General features: G+C 37.6%; 1 protein-coding gene across 28 annotated transcripts in view; it reads right to left on the bottom strand.

Moving 5' to 3' along the window:
- The window catches only part of ZBTB20 (zinc finger and BTB domain containing 20), a 736,649-nt gene that overhangs the window by 257,911 nt on the left and 456,264 nt on the right, over nucleotides 1–22,474 (bottom strand). For 3 of the 28 annotated variants that reach the window (XM_036218888.1, XM_036218891.1, XM_036218896.1), the window contains exon 6: nucleotides 11,003–19,045. The exons of 21 other annotated variants lie outside the window; for them this stretch is intronic. The gene's annotated coding sequence lies outside the window, so the exon portion shown is untranslated. The remainder of the gene's footprint in view (nucleotides 1–11,002; nucleotides 19,046–22,474) is intronic. 4 more of the 28 variants (XM_036218889.1, XM_036218892.1, XM_036218897.1 and 1 more) reach the window with 2 other exon arrangements.

The following is a 22,474-nucleotide window of genomic DNA, read 5'->3' as shown; positions in this document are numbered from 1 at the left end:
TTCCTTCAATGCTCATCTTTTGTATCTATAGCTAAAGTTATCTCTCTATCCTTCCAGGTACCATTAAAAGCCATCCTTATGTGAATTCTAACAGTAGTCACTGCTTTTCTTGACTGCTCATTTTGGTGCATAATATAGACTGATAATTTCTACCTAAATAGTTTTAGAATTTAATTACTAATCTCCGCAATAAGGTTATATAAACTATAAGCTCCTCGTAAGCAGGTATTGTTTCTGATAATCAGTAGCACCATTAACTATTGTGATATATTAAGATTAGCATCTTACTTTTTTCTAAATTTAAATTGTACCTCTTTTCCTCTTAAATTTTTTTTTCTCCCTTTCTTTATAAGAGTCAAAAAATAAAGGGAACACAATAGATATATTAACATGTTATGGTCAATGATCTTTACCAGCTTCAATAATGGTGTACTTTGCTATTAGTTCCTCTTCCTTTTATATGTGATATTTACTACTGGACACGTTCTGTACTAATGCCAACATTGTCCAATTAAATTTTACAATAATTAAGCTTTAAATGTTGTTAGCATCAGCCTAGGGTTAGAGCAAGTATAGGGCAACTAAGTTTAGGACATAAGATATATTCATCAAGAAACTAAGATAAGAACCATTGTGAGGGGCAAAACAAATGATACAACACATAGTGTACCATAGTTGCTAAATGTTGTTTCTTGCAGATGGGGTTTGATGTCAGCCTTCACTTGCTTATTATTGATATAAACATATTTTTCTCAAAATATAATAGCTATAGAAAGGGGAGTGTGCATAACATGATAGGAAGATCGAAATCAAGGTTAGAACCAAGGGTATCAAATTAAAATGCAAATGGATAATGAATCACTTGCAAGATTAAAGTTCAAATTTTAAATAGGAATAAGGCATCAGCAGAGGCATAAACAACACAGCTCTAAGGGTGGTGTCCATGGTTGTATGAAGAAAAAGATGAAGCAGCTAGGAGGATAGGCCTACAATATTGACTGAATATGGGTACTGAGAGTTTTAAACCAGGCAAGACTGGAATATTGGAAATAATAACTAGAGATTCTGAATACAGTGGCCTAGGTGGACCCGAGGTCAGCATTTGGACATCAGATAACCAGGACTACGACCTAAGTAAAGAGGCTGGGAATAGAAGAGCTTTCATTCATCCATTCACCCATCCATCCATCCATCCATCCATCCATCCATCCATCCATCCACCCTATATTTATTTATTGTGCTAGAACTATAATGGTGAATCTATTAATAGATCTGGACTAAATTCTATTTAACAGAACTCATAGTTTAGAAAGGATTTATGTGATGAGATGAGAGCAGCTAGAGTGAACAGATGAGTGAGGCCCATCAACTGAGTAATTCTGCATTGAGTACTTGAAACCAGCATTAAAGCTGAATTCAGTACAAAGATTATCTCATCCAAACCATGGATTCCTCATGTGTTCTCTACCTAAAAAGACATTCAAATTACAATGTTGGTGAACCTTAAGCCTATAGCTGAAGCAAGCAAGCATTCCTAGGTGGATGGGATATATGTGTGATTGTGTATGTGTGTGTGCATGCACGTGTCTGTGTCTGTGATGTATGCATACATGCAGGTATGTAGGTTTTTTCCCCTAACAGGTAATAACCATGACATTACAGCATATGAATGAGTGATGATGAGGAGGATAATAATGGTGATTACAATAACAACTAATATTTATTGTAGCTCACTATTTACCAGGTATTGATTTAAACCTTTTACATTTATTAGGTCATTTACCCCCCCATGGTAATTTGATGATGAAGGTATCATTATCATCATCATTATCATCACCATCATCATCATCATCCCCATTTTATAGAACAAGAAACTGAGGCAGCGAGAAGTAAAGCTTTCCCAAGGTCATACAGCTAGTAAGTTATAGAACCCAGGCAGTCTGTACACTTAATCACTCTGCTATGCTGCCTAAATCCAGGAGAACAACAGGAGAGTTGTACTACTTCATGTAGAAACTTATCTATGTCTACATAATTTCTTTTTTTTTTTTTTACATTCCCATGGAAAAAAATGATTTGAGGCTACTCTTACTAGAGCAGTAGCTCTTCTCAGAAAAGTGACAATGGCATATTATGTTGTTCAGGCATATAATGAAAATATTATGGTAACAGATAAGAGAGATTTGGCACTTTTAGATGACAGTTTTTTAGTTATACTATTTAAGCAATAAAGAAATACTGTGACGAAGCCATAGAACAATAGACAGGCTAATATAGAAAGTAAAACTTTTAGTCTCAATTAGCTACTAAGTCTGGGTCCAGCTCTCTACCTCTCCGTCCTCCATTTCTCCATAAGGTGACATAAGGGTTAATAAGGTGACCATAAAACACATTTACCTTGTGAGAAGTCATAAGTTCTATCACTACTGTGATTTTCTGAACCAAGGTAATATTCTACTGGGATTTTTTAAATTAAGACAGCAGGTGCACAGATGGCTCCCTAGCTCGGGCAAGAGAGTGACCAAATGAAATGGCACCATAACAACTGAAGAAGTTTGGACTTTAGTGTCTCACTTTGTATTGCCCATTCTTGACATAGTTGATTGTTAATATAGGGGCACGAACATGAAATTTGCTTTAGAAACCAAGGAGAAATGTACTTAGTTTTGAGGCTTTCCTTGTGGGCTCCTGGAGTTGACGCCAAAGCATCATCTAATAAATACTTTCAATTTTTACTTAAAGTAATTTGAAAACTGTCAATTTTATATAAATTTATTTTCCTTAGAGTATAAGCACTCAGGTCAATTATTATGGTTTCCAATTTTCAGCTTGACTATATATCAAGACAGAATGTCCATTGTAGATATCTAGGAAATGACTTTCATTGGGCTCCATATAACCTTTACCTTACCAGGTACCAAGACTATCCAATATTATAATTTTCACAAGTGAGCTAGGTTGAAGTAAAGAGGGGAAAGAGTGGGGCAAGGACTCATAGGCTATAAACCTGCTGTACAGGTAAGTCGAATGTTTATTGTTTCCACTTTTCTAGCCTCGACATGTTGGAAGATTCTTACCGTAAACTGAGTAGAGAATGTCTTCAAGCAGAAAGACAGGAACACCTATTTGTCAGTGGTTCTTGGCCCTTTTTAGCATTTGACCTTCAATGAATAATAGAACTGCTTTTATCCCTAAGCCTGTACCAGCTGCAAAGGTGACAGATACCTGTCATATTTTAGGACAGCTTATCACCTCGGCCCCTGGAGTGATTGAGTATTTATAGACACAAAGATAGAAACATAAAGCACATATGTATAGGCAGGAGTCCCCTGGAGGTGGCGATTAGGACTAGGCAGTAATTTTAGCTTGAAGTTTCTATGACTTAAATAGCCACTTGAGCTCTGCTCTTGCAGTTTACGATGTCAATAGAACCCCTAAATGAAATTACAGCCTTCTGATACGCAGCAGGATATCCTTTCTTTGCCATGCAATGTACATGGCCAGGAGAAATTGCTCTGTATATGGAGTTTCACTAAAGCAGAATTTATCATAAGGCTGCTCTGCTAAAATATCATTATGCTGTTATTCACTGGATAACACATCTAATGACTCGGGGTGCACTTGATAGCCACGTTTCAGTGAACACAGACGCACGCCCTGATGTGAACTGGGCACTCCAGTGCTTCAAAGCGCTATCGATTTCAATTCTACCATAATTTACACCTGGCTTGTTTTGCCAATAGCTTGAACCCATGCTAACTCTGGAATATACACATACAAGTATTAGAGAGATCAGAAATGAACTGTACAGCAAAAAAGCATGTAGCAAGCTTTACAGGAGTCTGTCTTTATAATAATCTCCCTCGATGTAATATTCTGCATAACTTTCTTGTTATGCTTGCACATTTCCTGTTATCATGTCTCCTGGTTGGTGGTGACAATAATATAATAACCTCTTATATTGGTAACTTCCAAAACAGGATCTGGATGCCAGTCATCTTGGTTCCACCACCACTTAGCACACTTACTGGCACATAACCATTGCTCACCATAATCTTCTCAAAAGCTACGCTTCCTTTCTCTGTTCCATAAAAGTGGTGTACCCTTTTGGTTTCTGTCAATATATTCTCCTTGAGAAAATTCCACTCCATAATTTTTACTACCATGATGCTGATAATTCGGATGACTGCCAAACTCATCTCTCTCCCTGATCTATCTCCAGCTTTCTCGACTAAATCTAACAGCCTACCAGACATTAGTCTGAATGCTCCCCCAACATCTCAAAATCAACACATGCAAAAGTAAATGTACCATCTTCCTCAGCCTACAGAACCTGCTCCTCCTCCTCAAAGCTTTCTTGCTTAGTTGTAAAAAGCAGAAACCTGGGAGCAATCAAAAATTCCTTCTTCTCTTGATTCCCAGCCCAAAGGTTATTAAATTGTGTCCATTCTGCCTCTTCTCTCTTGAATACATCTCCTCCTCTATTCCCACAGTTATTGTCCTAGTTCAGGGCTTCATTGTTTCCTGTCTGAACAATTTCAGTTGCCTCCTAACTCATTTTCCTGTCTCTATTCTCCCATTCCTCCACCTTGCTGCCAGGGTGATCTTCTGTTACACAATTTGATCATTAACCTTCTCAACTTAAAACTTTTCGATAGCTCCCCAAATGCCACAAGATAAAGTTAAATTTCTTTGCATGGCAATCGAGGACCAGCATGAGCATTCCCTGCCTACATCTACAGCATCATTTCTCCCCACTCCTCTACTAAACATCAGTAATACTGGTCCCCAACTCTGCCATATTATTTCCTGTTTAAGTGCCTTTGTCCCTGCTAGTCCTCTTACGGAATGCTCTTTTTCCCTCTTACAATCTGGGAAAATCCTTCAAGGCCCAGCATGGATTTATTAGCTCTTCTGTGAAGCTTTCCTTGACCCTCTACTCCAAGGTACATTGAGCTAAACACTCACTATTTTGTGAATCCGAGGTTCCTTAAACATCTTTCAATTATGATACTTAGCATAGGATATTATACAAATTTGTTTCCTTATCTGTCTCTCCTCTAGTGAGCAACTTGAGGCCATGTATTATTCATCTTTGCATTGTAACTGACAAAGCCAAAACCTTCACAACAGCATATCGAGGTCTATGTGCCCAAACCCCCACTGCCTCCCCTACGTCATCTCCTACCGATCTCCTGCTTGCCCACTGTGATCCTGCCACTGTGATCCTGCCACAAAGACTTCCTTGTTTTCACTCAAACTTGCTAGATACTTTCTTGTCCAGGACCTTTGCACCTGATGGTTCCACTGCCAAAAATGCTCTTGTCTACATATCCACAAAACTTGCCTCTTCATTTTTCTCAAATGTTGTCCTTTCAATGACGCATTCCCTCACCTTCCAATTTAAAATTGCAACTTTATCCATCACACACACACACATATATACATACACACAATCTCATAATCTTTCTCTTTCCTCTTTCGCTTTTCTCCATAGTACTTATCACTATCTTACATGCTATATATTTTACATATGTACTTGTTTGTCATCTTCCTCTCCTGCCTAAAAAGCAAGCATTTTGAGACTAGAGACTTCAGTTTGTTTTGTTTAGGATAGTCTCTTTGGAAAAGTGTCAGGTACATAGTATGTACTCCTTAATAAATATTGGTTAGTAAATGAATCAATCTTTAGCTTCTGGAATAATACCTGACAGAGTATGGGTTTAAAAATATTTCTTGAAATAATAAATTTAAAAAAATGAATGAATGAATGAATGTTAAATCCATGTTTAATGAATGTAATGAAGACACAGTCTTTAAAATCTGATCCTCATAACAACACTGGTAAGTAAGGTGAATAGGTATCATTATTCTCCTTAGACAAATGAAGTAGATGAGTCCCAGAAAGGTTAGGAACCTAAATTAAAGCTACATGGGTAGCTTAATGTTAGCTACTCTTTTCGATTCACTATTAAAAGGCAGAAAAGATTTTTTGCACTATGTTCATGGTGTACTTGTAACATTCATTACACTAGCTTGATTCCTCTTGACTACGAAGGCAATTAACGGGAGGTACAAAGGGCTAATACTTTTATTATTACTTGCATCTTTCCTTATTAGGTGCTTTTCATAAAACAGATCCTTTTCTTTCACTTTCAAAAGTGGATTAGGCACTCATACAATTTTGGCCCTCAGAGTGATTTGTACATGACTACTCAAGAGGACATCACTCTGCAAATTCTGCCAGAGTGAACTGGAAGGTGAGTGTGGGATTTGTAGCTTGAGGATGAACCAGTCATTTGGAGCCAAGTTTGTGCTAATGGAGTTGTCCTCTATGTGTTAACACCCAAAGGAGAACAAATGCAACAACAAAATATTTCAATTTTTGGCATGTCTATGGAGAGTTAACTTTCCATTGTTCAAGGGTTAATTATCCATTATGTGAATCATTTCTCTTTCTCCCTCTGGCTGCTTACCTCTAGGAATTCAGTTTACTAGAGGATAAGTAAGGAAAATAAAAAGAGATGAAAATGAAACGAGCACATTTTCTTTCTATATATTAGAAACTCTAGAAAATAATTCAGTGTAGGAAACAGAATTAGATGTAGTTTGGGGATTGCCAAGTTGACTGACCATTGATAACAGATGTAATTAGAGCACATTTTACACAATATTTTGGTTTCTTTTAATTATTGCTTATTATGGTTGCTTTGTAGTATATGAAGTTACTATCTGGATGTGATTCGTATCAGTAGCATACAATTTAGGGTACTGGAGTGGGCCACTCTCATCCACTGTCCCCAGAGCACTGAAGGTGCCTTAGCGTACTACGGCTCAATGACTAAAACAGCACCAAGCCATCCTACCAATTTCTGTACTCATCCATGAGAACAATTGTACTTAGCTATCTTCAGCTATTATTTGCCTGAAACATGGCATTTAATCAGTGCTTGTTAAGACAGTGCAAATGGTTTAGCTGATTGTCCTCTTGCCCCTCTCTTTATTGTGCTGTCTGTCTGCCCTGCCTCTTCCTTATCTAGTTCACAGGCCAGTCATAGCCAGTGTTCAAGCCTTTCCATGGTTGACATGCCTGAGCTTCCTAAACATTGAGTTTGAGAAAAGGAAGAACCCTTCACTGGCTGTAAGTAAATATTGACAAGCTGCAGAGGCCTTCAGTCAATACATTATAGGTGAGACTGGCACTTTCAGACTACGTGAGCAGACCAAATGGGGTATTTGGCCACCCTCATGAGTCCTGGAAATTGAATGGAACTACTGACCTATGTCTCATCAGAAATCACCTGGGAGTTGCAGATATTAGAGAAGCTACCTCAGAAAATGGCTGGAGATGCTATCTGCTAGTTAGAAGATCTAATATGTAAGTTTAAGGGATTCGGGTATAGAAGAATCTGTGATTTGTTTTCTGGATATATTTCTTCCATTATAATAAGCAAAATGTATTCCCTGTCAATGTTTAGATAGCCATTAATTCATTAATTCACTCACCTATTCATTGATCTTCTAGTCAGAATGAGGCAATTTGACATTGTTTGGGGGGTGGATAAACATAAAATGTAGTATCTGAACTCTAACCACTTCCTTCATACATTAAAAAAAAAATCAAAACTTTAATTCAAAGTAGTATATGATAAGTAAGAAAATTAAAGCTATAGGTTTTTAAAATGCTATCAATGTCAGAAGGGGAAGTTCAATTTCAGTTTGGGTTATTATGAAAAGCTTCAGAGAAAAAAGTGTGACTTGACGAGTATATAACTTGGCTGGGTATCTTGAAAGTTATCTGGAAAATTATAGTCACTGTTGCTAATATGTAAATACAGCATCAAAGTATTTAAAGCACAACTAAATAGCTGAGAAACTAGAATAAACTGGGTCATTTGTACATAAATTCATTCTTGTAAAATAAAGTGAATTCGTTAAATATATTTTCAATTTTTAAGATAATAGCAATTTAATTTCTTTCCATTTAATTTTAAACTACTTTATACATACAGCAATTAATATTTCAAGGTTGTGCATAATAAAATTTAGGTATATAACCTAACATGCATATCTGATGAAGGATAATTATCAAGCTTTTCAGCTAACCAAATTTTACCTTTTGCAGGTATTATTCATAAATAATTGTGTAAAATTTCTGTTATCAGAGTGATAAAACGTCAGCTACACTTTACTTATGGTCAATTTGAAAAATTTTTGAATTCAAAAGCAAGTAAGTCTAGGTAGTATTTGGTCATATTTTTAATAGCCTAATATAGTATTCGAGTATTCACATACATAGGCATATTTACAAGATAACATACATACACACATCACCTGATACAATGAATGAATCCCTTCTTAACTTTTCAAAACATGTATTTTTAAAGTAATCGCATAAATATCAAAAAGCATTTCTACACAAATAAGAAAAAATGATTTCTTACTGAGTCAATCATAATTCTCTTATTTAGCAATGCCACTGTGTCTAATTGTGACTACTTAATTAAATGAATATGACATATAGAAAGTGCCTACAGCTAAAACGTGCATGCAAGAAAATACACATTTCACAATATGCATCTTTTGAAATGAAATTAAAATTTTGGGGATGAGCAAGCACTAGAAAATTGAATTATTGATAGTATACTGTGATGGTTTAAATATATGTATCGAAAAATCAGATATGGATACAATCATTTATACATAAAGAAATACATCATTATCTTGCCTTTCTATCAGAGGTATACTGTTCGAATTGCTTTTATACTCTAGCTTAGCCATGGAATTCTTCCAAGGCCACATGGAACTCCACATCTTGGCAACAATAAAGTAAATCTCTCAGGCAGGTTACTTTTTAAAATGTCATCTCTTGGGATATACTCTTAGATATATGTGTTTGCCAATTCTCTGCTTAACAACACTTAAAAATTTTTATATACACACATAGAAGATTTCAATTAAAAAAAGTGTTCAGATCCAGCTTGCCCTCAACTAGTCCTAATAGACATCCCTACCACAGATGAACAAACAATTCTCCTGGGAGTCTTTGGAGCATGAATGCTAACTGAGGGAAGGACAATCCCCTATGTATGTCTTCTTGGTAATGGACTAAATGCTAGGTACCTTTTTTCATACCGTATTTTAAAAAATTTAACGCCATTTTCCCATTCTACTTCCTTCTTTAGAAAACAAAAGACTTCATGGAAAATCCCCAAGAAACATTATATATACAAATAGTATGGTCATAACTAACATTGCCTAACTGAAATAGGCAAATTACATGTTATTCCATACCATTAAACTTTAGCATACTGGTCCTAGTGAAACTGAGACTGCTTCCTATCACGATGACAGCTGAGGAACCTGATGTGCCTCACGAACTATAAGAACTGTGATAGGAAGCTGACTCTTTGTTCTAGGTCACTGCCAGACCCTGATGAGGCTGTAGCAGGGAGCAGTCTCTGTAAGGAACTTGAGATCTATGAGCATTCATGAGTTATATGGTTAAGAATCTGAATTGTTTATGAGTAGCAAACAAAATTCCAAAGCTAAGGACCAATGTAATGTTTAATGATTGCACCAGCTTGGACAAGAGAATACACAACAGACACACATAATACACATCTGGTTAAATGTAAAATCAACTACCGCTAAAGCATTTTTAACTTTTAGAAGAAATCTACTGGCAATGTGTTAATAGCAAGGAAAACTAAAACAATAAAACAGCATCTCTTTCCAAATATTTAAGAACATCGAGTAAGTGCCCCTTAGGCTGGATTGTGGTTCTTGGAAGTTTTAGCCTATGAGAACCATATTGGGGACATCAAAGGCTCCTCCCTCTTTCCAAAGAGCAATTCACTTCAGATGCTGCCACTAAGTCAAATGCTTTAATGGCCACCATGGTTTTTTTTTTTTTCCCCTCACTCAATATTTTGGAGCATGCCAGATTCTTGAAATTGAAAACACGACAAACACACACACACACACACGCACAGAGTAAGATCAAATATCACTGGAAGAACAACTAAGTAGATACCTGATTATAAAGAACAAATACACATTCCAGCTGAAATTCCACTTCCGGGACTGTGTGAGTTATTAATAAGGACACAGAGGGCACATATCGACTCTGAAAGCTGGTCTGTTGACTCCTCTGTTAGTCTCGTATTAGACAGGATGCAACCACCCCCATTCCATTCCTTCGACAACTTCCCAGAGCACACTCAATCAGAGTCTCTTATATTGAGGACACTACTATATTTGGGTTTAATACTGTGAGGACAGTCATCTAGTTTTTCTATGTCAGGATGATAAATTTCCCTGGAACTAAATAAGGATTCTCATTGCATTCTTCTGTTCGATACCATGAACGCAGAAGAATAAAGGAGAGGGTGTGACAAATAATATTTTTCAAAGGTTGGGTGAGGGGAGGGTCCTTATAACATTTAAAAGCAACCAGTTTTTAGCAAAGTGATCTTTAGAAGAACAGTATTAACAATATCCTCTTGCTATGCATCCACTTTTCTTTTTTGCTTAACTGAGTACATAAGTATTCTGACCATAATATAAATGTTCAGAATAGAGATGCATGAAAAGTTGGTAGAGAGAAACTTCAAATGTATGATGAATCCCACTTTCACTTCCCCCTCCTACCACCCCAAATACTACCTCCCTGCCCCCACTCACTCACCTACCTCTCTCCTCCCACCAGCATGTGTGCTAGGCATGTCAAGGCTGACATCCATCGGTGGCAGCATGAAGCCTATGTTTGCAGGCTCCTCCTGAGCATAGACTCAAGGCTCTGCCATTGTCCATAGAGCGCTCTCGGCTGTGCACGCTAAAATCTTCACCATTCCGTTGGATAGTTTGGTAGCTTTTTTTTTTTTTTTAAATCTTTATTTTTTTTTCCCTTTAAAAAAAAACTCCCGTTATTTCCTGACTGCCTCAGAAACACCAAGAATAGAATCCTTGACACATCAAATTCTGGAACCTCACCACTCACCAGGACTGTGGTTCCTGATCCAAGGAGTGTCGACTGAGAATCAGCACAGTCTCTTGAGAGTATCCAGGCCTGGCTGCTAAGCTCCCTGCTCTGATTAGTTTGTCGAGTTCACAGTGTTCCAGAGTGCTGAAGCACAGAAATTAGGGAGGGGAGGTGGAAGGAAAATCACTGGAGCCTCTTACGATCTAACTTCCACTAACTGAGAGGAAATGTCTTATAAATAAACAACAGCAACAGAAACAAAAAAAAAAAACTCATCCCGTCCTGCCAGAGGAATGTACATTATTGTCTCCCGACGGAAAACTTTACACCACACCAGAATGCAGCCATGTCTCCTGAAGCTACCTCCCTCAAAACAGAAAGAAAAAGGGAGTCAAGAAGAAAAGGAGAAGAAAAAAAGATTTTTTCATCCCCTTGAATTCTATTGGGAAGTTCATGTGAGTTCCCACTAGACAAACTAAAGCAAGCAGTTTCAACAGTGTCACTGTTCCAGGATTTCTTGCGGAGGCTGCTTATTAGCAAAATTTCTGCCCAGATCATTGCTGTGCCATCCGGACATTTTCAGAAGGGAAGTTCAGGGAAGGGGGGAGGGTTCGACTGTGGAGGAGAGGAAGAAGAGAGGACAAAGGAACACTCCTGGTGAACCGGAATGCCCTAGCCACAGCCATGAGAAAGCCAGCCCCACCCTCCACCCGACTACTGCTTGTTGAGGACTTGGTGATGCGGTGTGTTTAATCTACTTACTCTTTCTGCTCGGGAGGCTGAGGTTCCTACATTTCCAGCTCATGCTGGACTGTACCGTAAGCAACAAGTGAAATGAGTTCAGTGATCTCATTCTAGTCCTTCGACTCCTGTCCACATCGCTAAGCGACTGCACAGCTTGGCACAGGCCGGGATGAGTCAGCAGTCTCTGGTCATGAGAGGCCAGGCCTGGAATAGCAGGGGGGTTTAGGTCAGGAGCAAATCGAAGCAGAAAGGCAGTCTAGATGGCAGGGCTCAGCTCTGCAGTACACGGAGATACTGCAGGTCAAAATGAAAGGGCCTCGTCAGCTCTGGGGTGAAGACTGTAGGACTGCAGGAAAAGGAGCAGCAAGGGAAAGACTCAAAACAGCTGCCTACCAAACACAGCAAGAACGATTTAGAGTACCACAATCAGTAAAAGAGGGGACTAGTAGAGCCCTGGAAAAGGAAAGATGCTCATTAGGATTTCTGGAATACCTTTTCTTCCATGTGCTCCTGAACTGGATTTAAGAAACAGTGGTTACCTATATACTATCCTGGTATTCTGGTATTGCTTTTCCAATTTAGTAAGTAGCCAAACAAACAAACAAAAGCAAAGCACTGCACTTTAAGTAACAAGAAGCCTCATGCTACGTAAAATAATATAAGAGCCTAGTATCTCAAAGATATACATTTGGGTCAATAGCGTCCTTGTATAGTTTGCAAAATACTGGTCACAGAATGGTTAAAGAGAAGCACTCCTCAAATCACACTTGGGTGGGAGTAGAGAAGAACTGAGAGAAAAGGGAGGTATAGATTCAATGATGAAATACTAGAGAAATATGACATGTCCATATTTCCACTCAATGGGGTCAGTATAGACCTCCATCAGGAAGTGACACTTCCCAGCACTAGGAGTTTCAAACTCCTCCCCATGAGCAGTAGTTCTGTAATACAGCCAGAGGAGAGGGAAAATGTAACAGTCAGAGGGAAAAACCAGGTTTGACATAAGACATAAATTAGCAACAGAAATTTGGTTTTGGAGAAGGCAAATTGCCCCATAAGCCAACTGATAAAGAAAAGTCTTAGTGTCCGAAACAAACTTAGACGAACCATATCTAGATAAGGAAACTGAGGTGGAGACTGAGAATTAGCAGCAAACAGTATTGATGGCCCTAAAATAAGGAAATGTACAATCTCAAGTCAGGTGGTGTGTAGCAAGAACAGCATGGCAAAGGGAATAAGACCAACAGAGTTGGGAAAAACTAGTAAAAGATTTCTTTAAAGTTCTTTGATGAAGAATAATAAGGACTCACTAAATACTCCTAATTGTCATCCCTTAGAGATGTACAGATGTGCAGGAAAATGTAGAGTAAATTTTATTTAGTCTCATTCCAGAGAGTATTAAACCATCTCAATCTATATTTAATAAATGCTTAACTTTGGGCAAATGAACTTTGTAGCCCTCAGTTTTTTCTCTTTGAATTGGAATATTATTAGTCTTATTGAATTATCGTAAGGACTGAATTAATGTTTGGCCGATGGTTGGTCCTTATCACGGCAGTGTGTGTCACACTGCGAACACCCAAGAAATCGCTATTATTTTTATTTGACTATCATATCAACCTCCTAAGTGCCCAGTGAAAGAATCATATCCACTGTTGTTCCACTGGATTGAGTGAAGCCAATATGAAGACTAGAGTAAAATCAGTGGAGTAACACACCTCAGAGAATGCTGCTTTAAAGAGCTTATCTCTGTGTGGGTATGTTAAACATTATCCTTGAGCACAAGGGATGTTAAAAATCTATTATGCTAAAATTGTGATTTTGGGGGTATCTATGTTGTCAAAGCAGCTTGGAGCTTAACACTGTCAGTAACTAGAAGCCTAAAAAAGAAAAAATGAATTTTTAGAAGCTTCTCCAAAAGCAACAGGATAAAAGTGCTATTGGCCTTGACCGCATGATGAGGGTTTTTTACCAAAGGGGAAAACTTAGTCCAGTTGATCATCCCAGCCTAATTGATTAATTGTGGACCTGACCATCTGGCTGATGAATGCTGACACCCAGCAGTGATTACTGTGTAACACAAATCCGGATGTGCTCTCCCCAATGCCTCCCACAATAATGGCAGCTCTGAGCTTAAGGTTAGTTTATTTAGGCCTCTTGGCTCGATCTCTTCATGGAACAGTGGTTGTGGCAGGGAATATTTTACTAGACCTGGTCAAGCATTATCTTCTCTTATTTCAGTTACCCCCTCCTTTCCAGCTCCACGCCTACCCGCTCCTGAGCCCTCTCTTGTATATAATCACTTTTCATGCAAAGCATTCCATCTGTAGTTTTCATCATACTGTCTGATTCTCTCATTTCCGGTTGCTCTATTCTGAAAAATATTTGACTGGTCTAAAAGACCTGTACTGCTGTTTCACAGGGAATCCTATTGAGGCATTTTTATTATATCTTCTTTGCTACTGGCTCACTTAAAATTACTCTGTGCTTCCAAATAAAGAAAATTATTTCACCTAACTCATGAGCCTGATTAAAAGGCCCGCATATGGCCCGAGTTCTCCATGGGGTTGACGGTATACAAAGGTTAATGGAAGTTAAATCTTACATCTTAAATCTACATCTGGTCCTCGGTTTGTAATGTCCCATAGAGAAGACCTTCCCATGAGAACTCTGGAGCACATTTCACTGCTAGAGAAAGGAGGTCAAACGCATGTAAATAATAGGGATCAATAGCAATGCCACCCATAGACCAGTCTACACTGAGAGCTAACCAGTACATGGGAGAGTTCTCTCAGCAAATCCAAACTAAATGCATATATATATGTCAAATTATTTTATTATTATTATTTTATTTTATTTTATTTTTTGGTGGGAATGCATGGGGGGAATAAACAGACACAAAATATCTTGCACAAGTTTGGCCAACAAGTCTCAATGAAGGAAGATCATCTATCTCCCCTCTTCTTTTCTCAGACTAATTACCATCTCAAAATTCATAATTTTTCTTGCTCCCCACCTATTGCTGAATTCTTCTGTGTTCTAGGCTGGGTTAGTGTTAATTTTCAGTAGAAGATGGCAGTAGCATGCTGAACTACAGAGTTACAGACTGGGAGTTGGGAAACGTTTTTGGCCTGACTGTCAGTAAACAACTATGTGTCTAGGGCAAGTCAAGTCCCTCAACTCCCCACGTCTCAGTTTCTTCATTGAAAAATGATAGGGTAGGACTGCAGGAACTCCACAGTCTCTGCCAACACTAAGAATCTATGGTTCTATAGCTCATTTCCTTTTTTTCTCTGGCATTAACTGCTCAACAACCCTGCTTATAGTCATCTCTCTGCTCTCAGTTCCTGATGAAAAAATATTTCGTTTACTACTCGGTATTTGTAACCTCTCTTCCTTTTTTTTTTTTTTTTTTTTTTTGATGCTAGATATTTTGAGTCATAAATATGAACGCATCCAGATAGATGCTTTAAATTTGAAGGCGTTTAAGGAGAATAGCTTTCCCATGTAGAGCATTTAGTGCAGCTCGGCATGGAGGAAGCCAGCCATCCAAAAGTGGAGCAAAGGGGCCAATTCACAAATGAGAGGAAGCCTTTCATAATAAGAGTCTCCAGACTCTTCAATTTAGATAAAGCTAAATGCTACCAAATTCGAACTACTTTTCTAATCAATCCCAGACACCATCACAGACACTTAGGACTACAGATTTGAGGGCCAGCACTGGCAGTGATGCAGTTCTTATTTCACCTCCACCATGTATTGCCAAGTAGGATTTAGGATGGCATAGTAATAAGAGCCAAGAGGACAATCTGTCATTTATTTTCCTCCAAACTTTTCGAAATTTCCCATTTGGGCTCTGTTTCCCAGTTTTAATTTGGTAACAGCCATTTTTCAGCATTTCTTTTAACAGGTTACTAATAATTTCTGATATAGGATCTCATATTTCATTTTGTGCTGCTAGAAATGGCTGTTAATATTTCATCTACCTTCAATTCGGCTCTGAATAAAGGCGGCTGGGTTTTCGATACACTGTTAACACTTTGGTTCTGGGGATCTGATCACCAATGTTTGCCTAGTTTGTCCATATCTTGTTAGGCAAAAGTAATAGTTTACCTGTCTCAGAAATATCTCCGGGTGTGCTATACATTACTAGATCTTTGATGAAAACAACGAAACAATTATTCTGGGTTTGTTCTCCCAGGCAACTTGCTATTTGCTTCACTGATAGCATTCTGGAAGCCGAGTGCAGTGGTTAGGAACCAGGGCTCATAGGCAGATCTAGGTTCACATTCTAGCTCTGAAAATTACTACACATAATTAGGCCAGTTCCTTAACCTTCCGAACCTCTGTTTTCCAATTTGTAAAACAGGGATAATAACAGTGTCTACCTCTATTGCTTGAGGATTCAACAAACCAATGAAAAGTGCTGCGTACTTTCTGAGTTCTCAATAAATGATGGATTATCATTATTACCCCAACATTAATAATCTACAAATTTGCATTCAAATGTTATTATTCTGCAAAACTTTTCAAGGCAAACAAACTACTCTTGAGTCCAGACTTTCATTGTTTGCTTTATTATAGTTTAAATTTTAAAAAACTCTTGGTGAAGTCAAGTAAAATATTTAAAAATTGGCTCTTAAAATCATATGTATAGTTAAAAATAGTGTACAGCATCATATTATTATTTTACCTTTCAATTAGCATAAAATTCTCAGAAGTTTTTCTTCATCTGATAAGGCACATTGTACAATGTTAATCCATTCCATAAAGAGATGGCTTACCATATTTACTTTCCCCTATTCCCAAAGAATATAGATTATTTTAATATTCTTTGGTTACATATCAGTCAGGATCCATCAGGAGAAAGAAACCACATAGCAATTTGAATATGAAAAGTTTAATATAAAGAATTATTAATTATAATAGGGGATTGGAGTAATGAGGGAGCAGCTAGTAAGAAGTAAAGAGAATTCTAAATTATATAAGAATAGGCAAATATAAGGAGCATAACTATTTGTAGGGCTGAGATAGAATACCCGAGGAAGACTCTCCTCCACCTCTGGAGTAGGATCTAGACCCTGTTGGACCAGGCACAGCCACTGAATGAATGAATGAATGAATGGCAGAGAAATTGCTGGAAAGCTGTACTCTAGGGTGCTAGAAAAGCTCAAAAAGTTCAAAGGGAGGTGTCTTATCTGAGGCATGTTACTACCTAACCCAGCCAATGTGTGTATGTGTGCGTGCGCATGCATGCGTGAGTGGGTGGCGGGTGCTTGGAGAAGCCACCAGGCACTGGAGAAGCTATCTGTGCTCTAGTTACTGGGTACCCAAGGCAGCTGTAAAGCACATTCATAGAGCTAGGGGGCAAGGAGGAAGTATTTAAAGGACCCAGATATACTTTTGTAGAGTGGGCATGGAAGGGTACATTTGGATCTGAGAGGCAGTATATTACAATTGGCATAGCATTATTTCCTCACATACTTTATGAAATAACTCACTTTGTAGGTTACAATACAGTGTTCTCAACTTACTATATTACTGTTCACCTATACCAATAAATTGACTGTGCATAACTAAATAAAAACTGACAGAATTAAGGAAATAATATTCTATTAAATAAAAGTAGTAATACTAGTATTTGTACAATAATCTTTTCCTTCAAATGCTGCCCACACATTTTTATTGTTTATAATCGACCAATTAAGAAAAAGATGTACAGAAATACTAAACTATTGACCTAAATTTATGCATCGGTGATCTCAGTCCAGAATTTCAATGAAGTGGGTAATCAGGAGAGTCATTGCAAACAACCCACAGCTTCAGGAGTGGTAAAAATGGCCCCAATTATCATTTGTAACCTAAGTTTTCCTTTTTATTGACAGTAGAACCCCTATTTGCTGTTCCATGACTATGATCTATAGGTTGCTATTTTTCAGAAAAACGTATTGTATATTTTGAAAGGAATTTTTCCTATGAGTCCTCTCCTATATTGTTCTGCCCTCAGTATGAAACAGAGAAGCATCAGTAAATGACCAATTTGGTGCATTCTTCAAGGTATACAGTGATCATTGTTAAAGCTGGTTTTACATCTAGATGGGGAGGTATATGCCAAAATACTCCCCTCCGGACTTCCCCCCACTCCCCACACACTCTTTTTGCCTAATTCCTTAATTCCTTTAAGAGGACAGAGCTCTAAAACACAAATGCTTAGAAAAGGCTGTGGTGGTGAGGAGCCGAGAGCACAGAAAGCAACTGGGTGAGAAGAGGGTCCTATGGGCAGGAGTGTACCAGCAGGCTAAGACCACAAAACACCCGTCTCGCCCACTCCTCTGTTTCCCCACGTCTGGTCATAACAGTACCATCTGTTCTCGCTATCATGGAAGGGATCTACTTGTTTCCTCAACGTTGCCTTTTCTGAAAACCAGTGGTATTATCAAGCAAATCATGCCTTGTTGAGTTGTCTCACAATCATATTATAGGCATCACTGACAGCTGCTGGTGGTTGTCTTTAGGATTTTCTTTAATTCGTGTTGCGTGTGAGGACTGAGGACAAACCTCATGACCCTACATACATTTGATCCCCGCTTCCCCAACAAACGCAGACACACTCCTTTCCCCTGAAATTCCTGAGTCCAAAAGGGGATGATGACAAAGGAGTCGTAAGTCCACGTGAATCAGGCAGGCAAGTCCGTTTTATTTCAGTTCGCCCTTCTGTTCAGCTGGCTTTTCTGCTCTGACCCACTATATTTACCCTGTCGGCTGCTCTTACTAGCGACAGGCCTTTTTAATCAGCCTTCCTGGGGTCTGCATTTGATTACAGCATTTGTGTTCTATTTTGATTCTTTTGTACTGTGCCCTGTGGTGTTAGCTTGAAAGGTGTTACTTATAAAATGAAATTCTATTGTATTGCCATTTGGATTCAAAGAGGACATATAATATTAATGCAGAATCTATTTAATAATATCTCGAATCTATTAAATCAATTTCTTCTTGAGAACACAGAATGGGAGGGAGGCAAGTGGGTCAGTAACCAGGTAAAATGGCTTAAGAATCACCTGAACTTTCCTTCGAAAGTGCTCGGGAAAGCTGGCAGCAGAATCACAGGAGGCTGCCGTTGCTCAGGCAGACCACTACAGCATGCACCTGTTTAAACATTCAATTGTGAAGGCCAAACATTTTCCTAGGCCTCAGATGCAATGTTTTTCACTAAGGAAAGCATGAGATGAAACATAGATATGACTTTTTTACTACCCAGGAAGATTTAGGTAAAGAAGGAAATATAATCACCTGTTTCCAAGGAGCTGCTTGCAAGATCTGTAAAAAGAAATACGTTTCTTATGTTCCTCACTCCTGTCAAAAGCAGGTTAGGAAAATTCTAGTGATAGCAGAACAGAGACAAAACGTTGAGGGTGGCAGTGTTTAGAGCGATGTTTTCACCTAGAAGAGTGCAAGTTTCTTTACGGCTGCTGGGCCTACAGTAGAATGTTTATGGATTACGATGATGGAGGAGGCTCCAACTTTCCTTCACTTTTAGTTTTAATGCAAACCAAAGACTGAAACGTTATACCACTGTATCACAGCTTGCATATCCCACCTGTTGTTGCACACATTACATTTTTCCCCTACACTATTTTTTTCTCCTGTCGATACATCTGACATCATCAATGGCTCAGCTGCTGTTTGGATAGGGAGTAAGGAAGGTTGGAGTGTTAAAGGTGGTGGTTTACCAATCAGGCTCCACAGAACATGCTAAAAGAAACTCATACAAAAGGAAGCTGGCTATGCAGTCCTGGAGTGAGAGTTTCAAGATTTTCACCTGTGCTCACTCAGTGGCTCACTCTACAACTCCAGGAAATTTATGGGCCAGTTATCTAATCATTATATGGAGATAACTATATTTATCTTTTTTAACATGTATTGAACTTCCTTAGAGATGAATGAGATAATCGATCGTTCTGGAATGCTCTAAATTCCATGCAATGAGGTAGGATACATTATTAAAATGAAAGTTCTGCCCCATTTATGGTTCTCCAAATCCAATATGAGAAACATTAATGAACAAATGAATAAATATCTGCCCCCTTTGGAATAAATCATATACCTCCATTCATAAATGACATCCCAAACATGAGGAGCTAATATGTGTTAGGAAATACACATCTCAATCTTAAATGCATCAATTATAAGCTATTTGCATGAAAAGATCACATATTCATCCCTGTATCTATCCAGGTCTTACCATATTGGTTTGTATTATGTAAGTATTCAATTAATATTTATTGAATTGAATGGAAAAATAAGATCATACAACAAATTGAAAGTAGCTAGAGACCATGTAAGTAAGTCCAGTTACCTCATTTTGCAGATGATAAAACTGATGCCCAGATAAACTGAGTTACTTATCCAAGTGTAATATTAATAACGGTACAAGACTTTACAAGAGTTGTTAAAGAACTGCCACTGAAAATATATCACTTAACCAATTAAAACAAAATAGATGTTCTTTTGTCAAAAAAAGAAGTACTCTTCAGCTAAAACAATCTGAAATATTCTAATCTAACCAGGAAGGCTGAAACCTAGTTACAAGGAAACTTCATTAAATGGTCATTGACCATACGTGTGCCGTTACGAAGGTTGCATATTTTAATGCTGTGTCTATCCCCTTATTTTTCAGGTAAAATTAAGGTCATAAAAACCAAAAGTAATGTCAAGTCCTTGAAATTATATGGGACTCATGAAGGCACACACAATTCAAAAATGAAATTACTTTTATTTATTATTTCAGTCTATTACATTGTAGACCAGAAGCCAAATTTAAATTTCAGGATTCAGTAAACAAAACAGGACAAGACACTTTATCCTTTGTTAAATAAAAAATAAGCAGGCCTATAGTAAGGCAATTTTCTTCTAGTGGAAGTTACTTGTGTGGTATTTGCAGAAATGAGTTTGTTTGACTCTTGACTGAGTTGTCTGGTTAAATCAGCATCACAACAATAAAAGCACGCCGGACTATCCTCTGGACTGACTGATTTATTTATTTTTTCTGGATAGCATTATTATTTTTTCAAATATTTAATCAATCAAGACATTTAAATTCTTGATTAGAATGTAAACAATTTGTAGTCAGAATTATTTTAATAATCTAAAAACTGCAGCAGAGTGACTGGCATAAAACAAACTGAATAAATGTAAAATTTCAATTATTGTAAAATAGGAATCTAGGAATCTCCAATAAGCTACTTTTCATTTTTCCAAGGCTCCTTTCGCATTGGAAATCTCTAAAAGTCATAGAGAACAGAACGTGGAGAAAAGAAGAACAAGTGACAGCAACAGGCTAGGTACTTTTCATAAAATCAGAGGGCCTGGTCGGGGACTATCGTTCGTGTGTTATCAAAGTTTGATTCCAGAAACATAATCTTGGCTTTCACAGATCAAGTTCAAATTCTTATCTTGGTATTTCAGCCTCCATTTCTTGGTCTACCTTGCTTAGGCATTCCAGTTTCCATTACTTCCCAACAAGTATTCTGGAAGACACTCAGACTATATTAGTGTTTCCCTGTACCCTGGCATTGCCAAGGAGTCCTAAATTTAAAAATTTCTGTTCTATTTTCTCCATGATTTGTTAAATCATGGCTTGACTTCTTGGTTAGAATATTATGCATTTATTTACTATGATTCAATAAGCATCTACTACCTGTAAGATGCTAGGAAAATAAATAGAAATAAGGCTTACTTCTTCAAAGAATTAAGGAATTCACAATGTAGTGGCTTTTTCCACAGATGATATATACGCTAACGCTTTTAAGCTTGTTCTTCCCTTAAAGTGTTCTGTCATTATTCTTTTACGAATATAATTGCTTTAGTTATCTTATAGTCCAGCTTATGTTCTATCTCTGCCATAAATCGTTTTCTAGTTTCTGTAACCCACACTAATATTCTTTCTTTTCTTTCTTTCTTCCTTTGACTAGTATGGCTGGAGTAGATACTTTTGCTCACCCAATATCCACTCTTCCCTCTTTAAACATGGGCATGATACTTGGAGTTGCAGCAGCTAGTTTGTGATCATAAAGCAACAAGAATGGAAAAAAGGTGAACCGAATCCCAGAGATGTTGGCCCTGATTATCACATGCCAGCGGCTCCCTACCTCTGGACTTCTTGTTACACGAGAAACACAAACTTCTGTTTGTTTAAGCCATTCAGGTCAGGATTTCTGTTATCGAACACATTCCTAACCAAGAAATAACTTTCATAATTTGAATTATTCAACTGTTCTTCCTAACTATATGGCAAAGATTGTCACATTCTTGGCATTTAGTAAATATTCATTTGCTTCATATCTTGATTATATATACTAGGCAGTCAATAAATGTAATGCAATTCTCACTCTGGAAGCAAAGAGGAAATTCATATTAAACTAAGAAAAGAGGATTAAACTAGGTCAAAGAAGAAAAATTTGAGTCTATAGTACGTTCTACAAGAATTTGTTACAACTTAGTTCAGTTATTAACACAAAAAAGCTAACTTTTAAAAGTTTTCCAAAATAGGTAGGAATCTATTTTAAGAAATAAGACATTAGAATACTATCCCAAAAGGATAGATATTTTAAAGAGATGATATAAACAAGATTTCTATTAAATATAGAGGAGACAGTGCAATGCAGTTCTAGCTCTGTTTAAACTAACTGAGGAAACAGCACTTGTTAAATACCACTAGCCATAAGACATTTTCTTGTCCCGTAGGAA

This window comes from Rousettus aegyptiacus, unplaced genomic scaffold (assembly GCF_014176215.1).
Source record: "Rousettus aegyptiacus isolate mRouAeg1 unplaced genomic scaffold, mRouAeg1.p scaffold_m13_p_4, whole genome shotgun sequence".
Classification (NCBI taxonomy): domain Eukaryota; kingdom Metazoa; phylum Chordata; class Mammalia; order Chiroptera; family Pteropodidae; genus Rousettus; species Rousettus aegyptiacus.
This window is presented reverse-complemented; position numbering and strand designations above follow the sequence as displayed.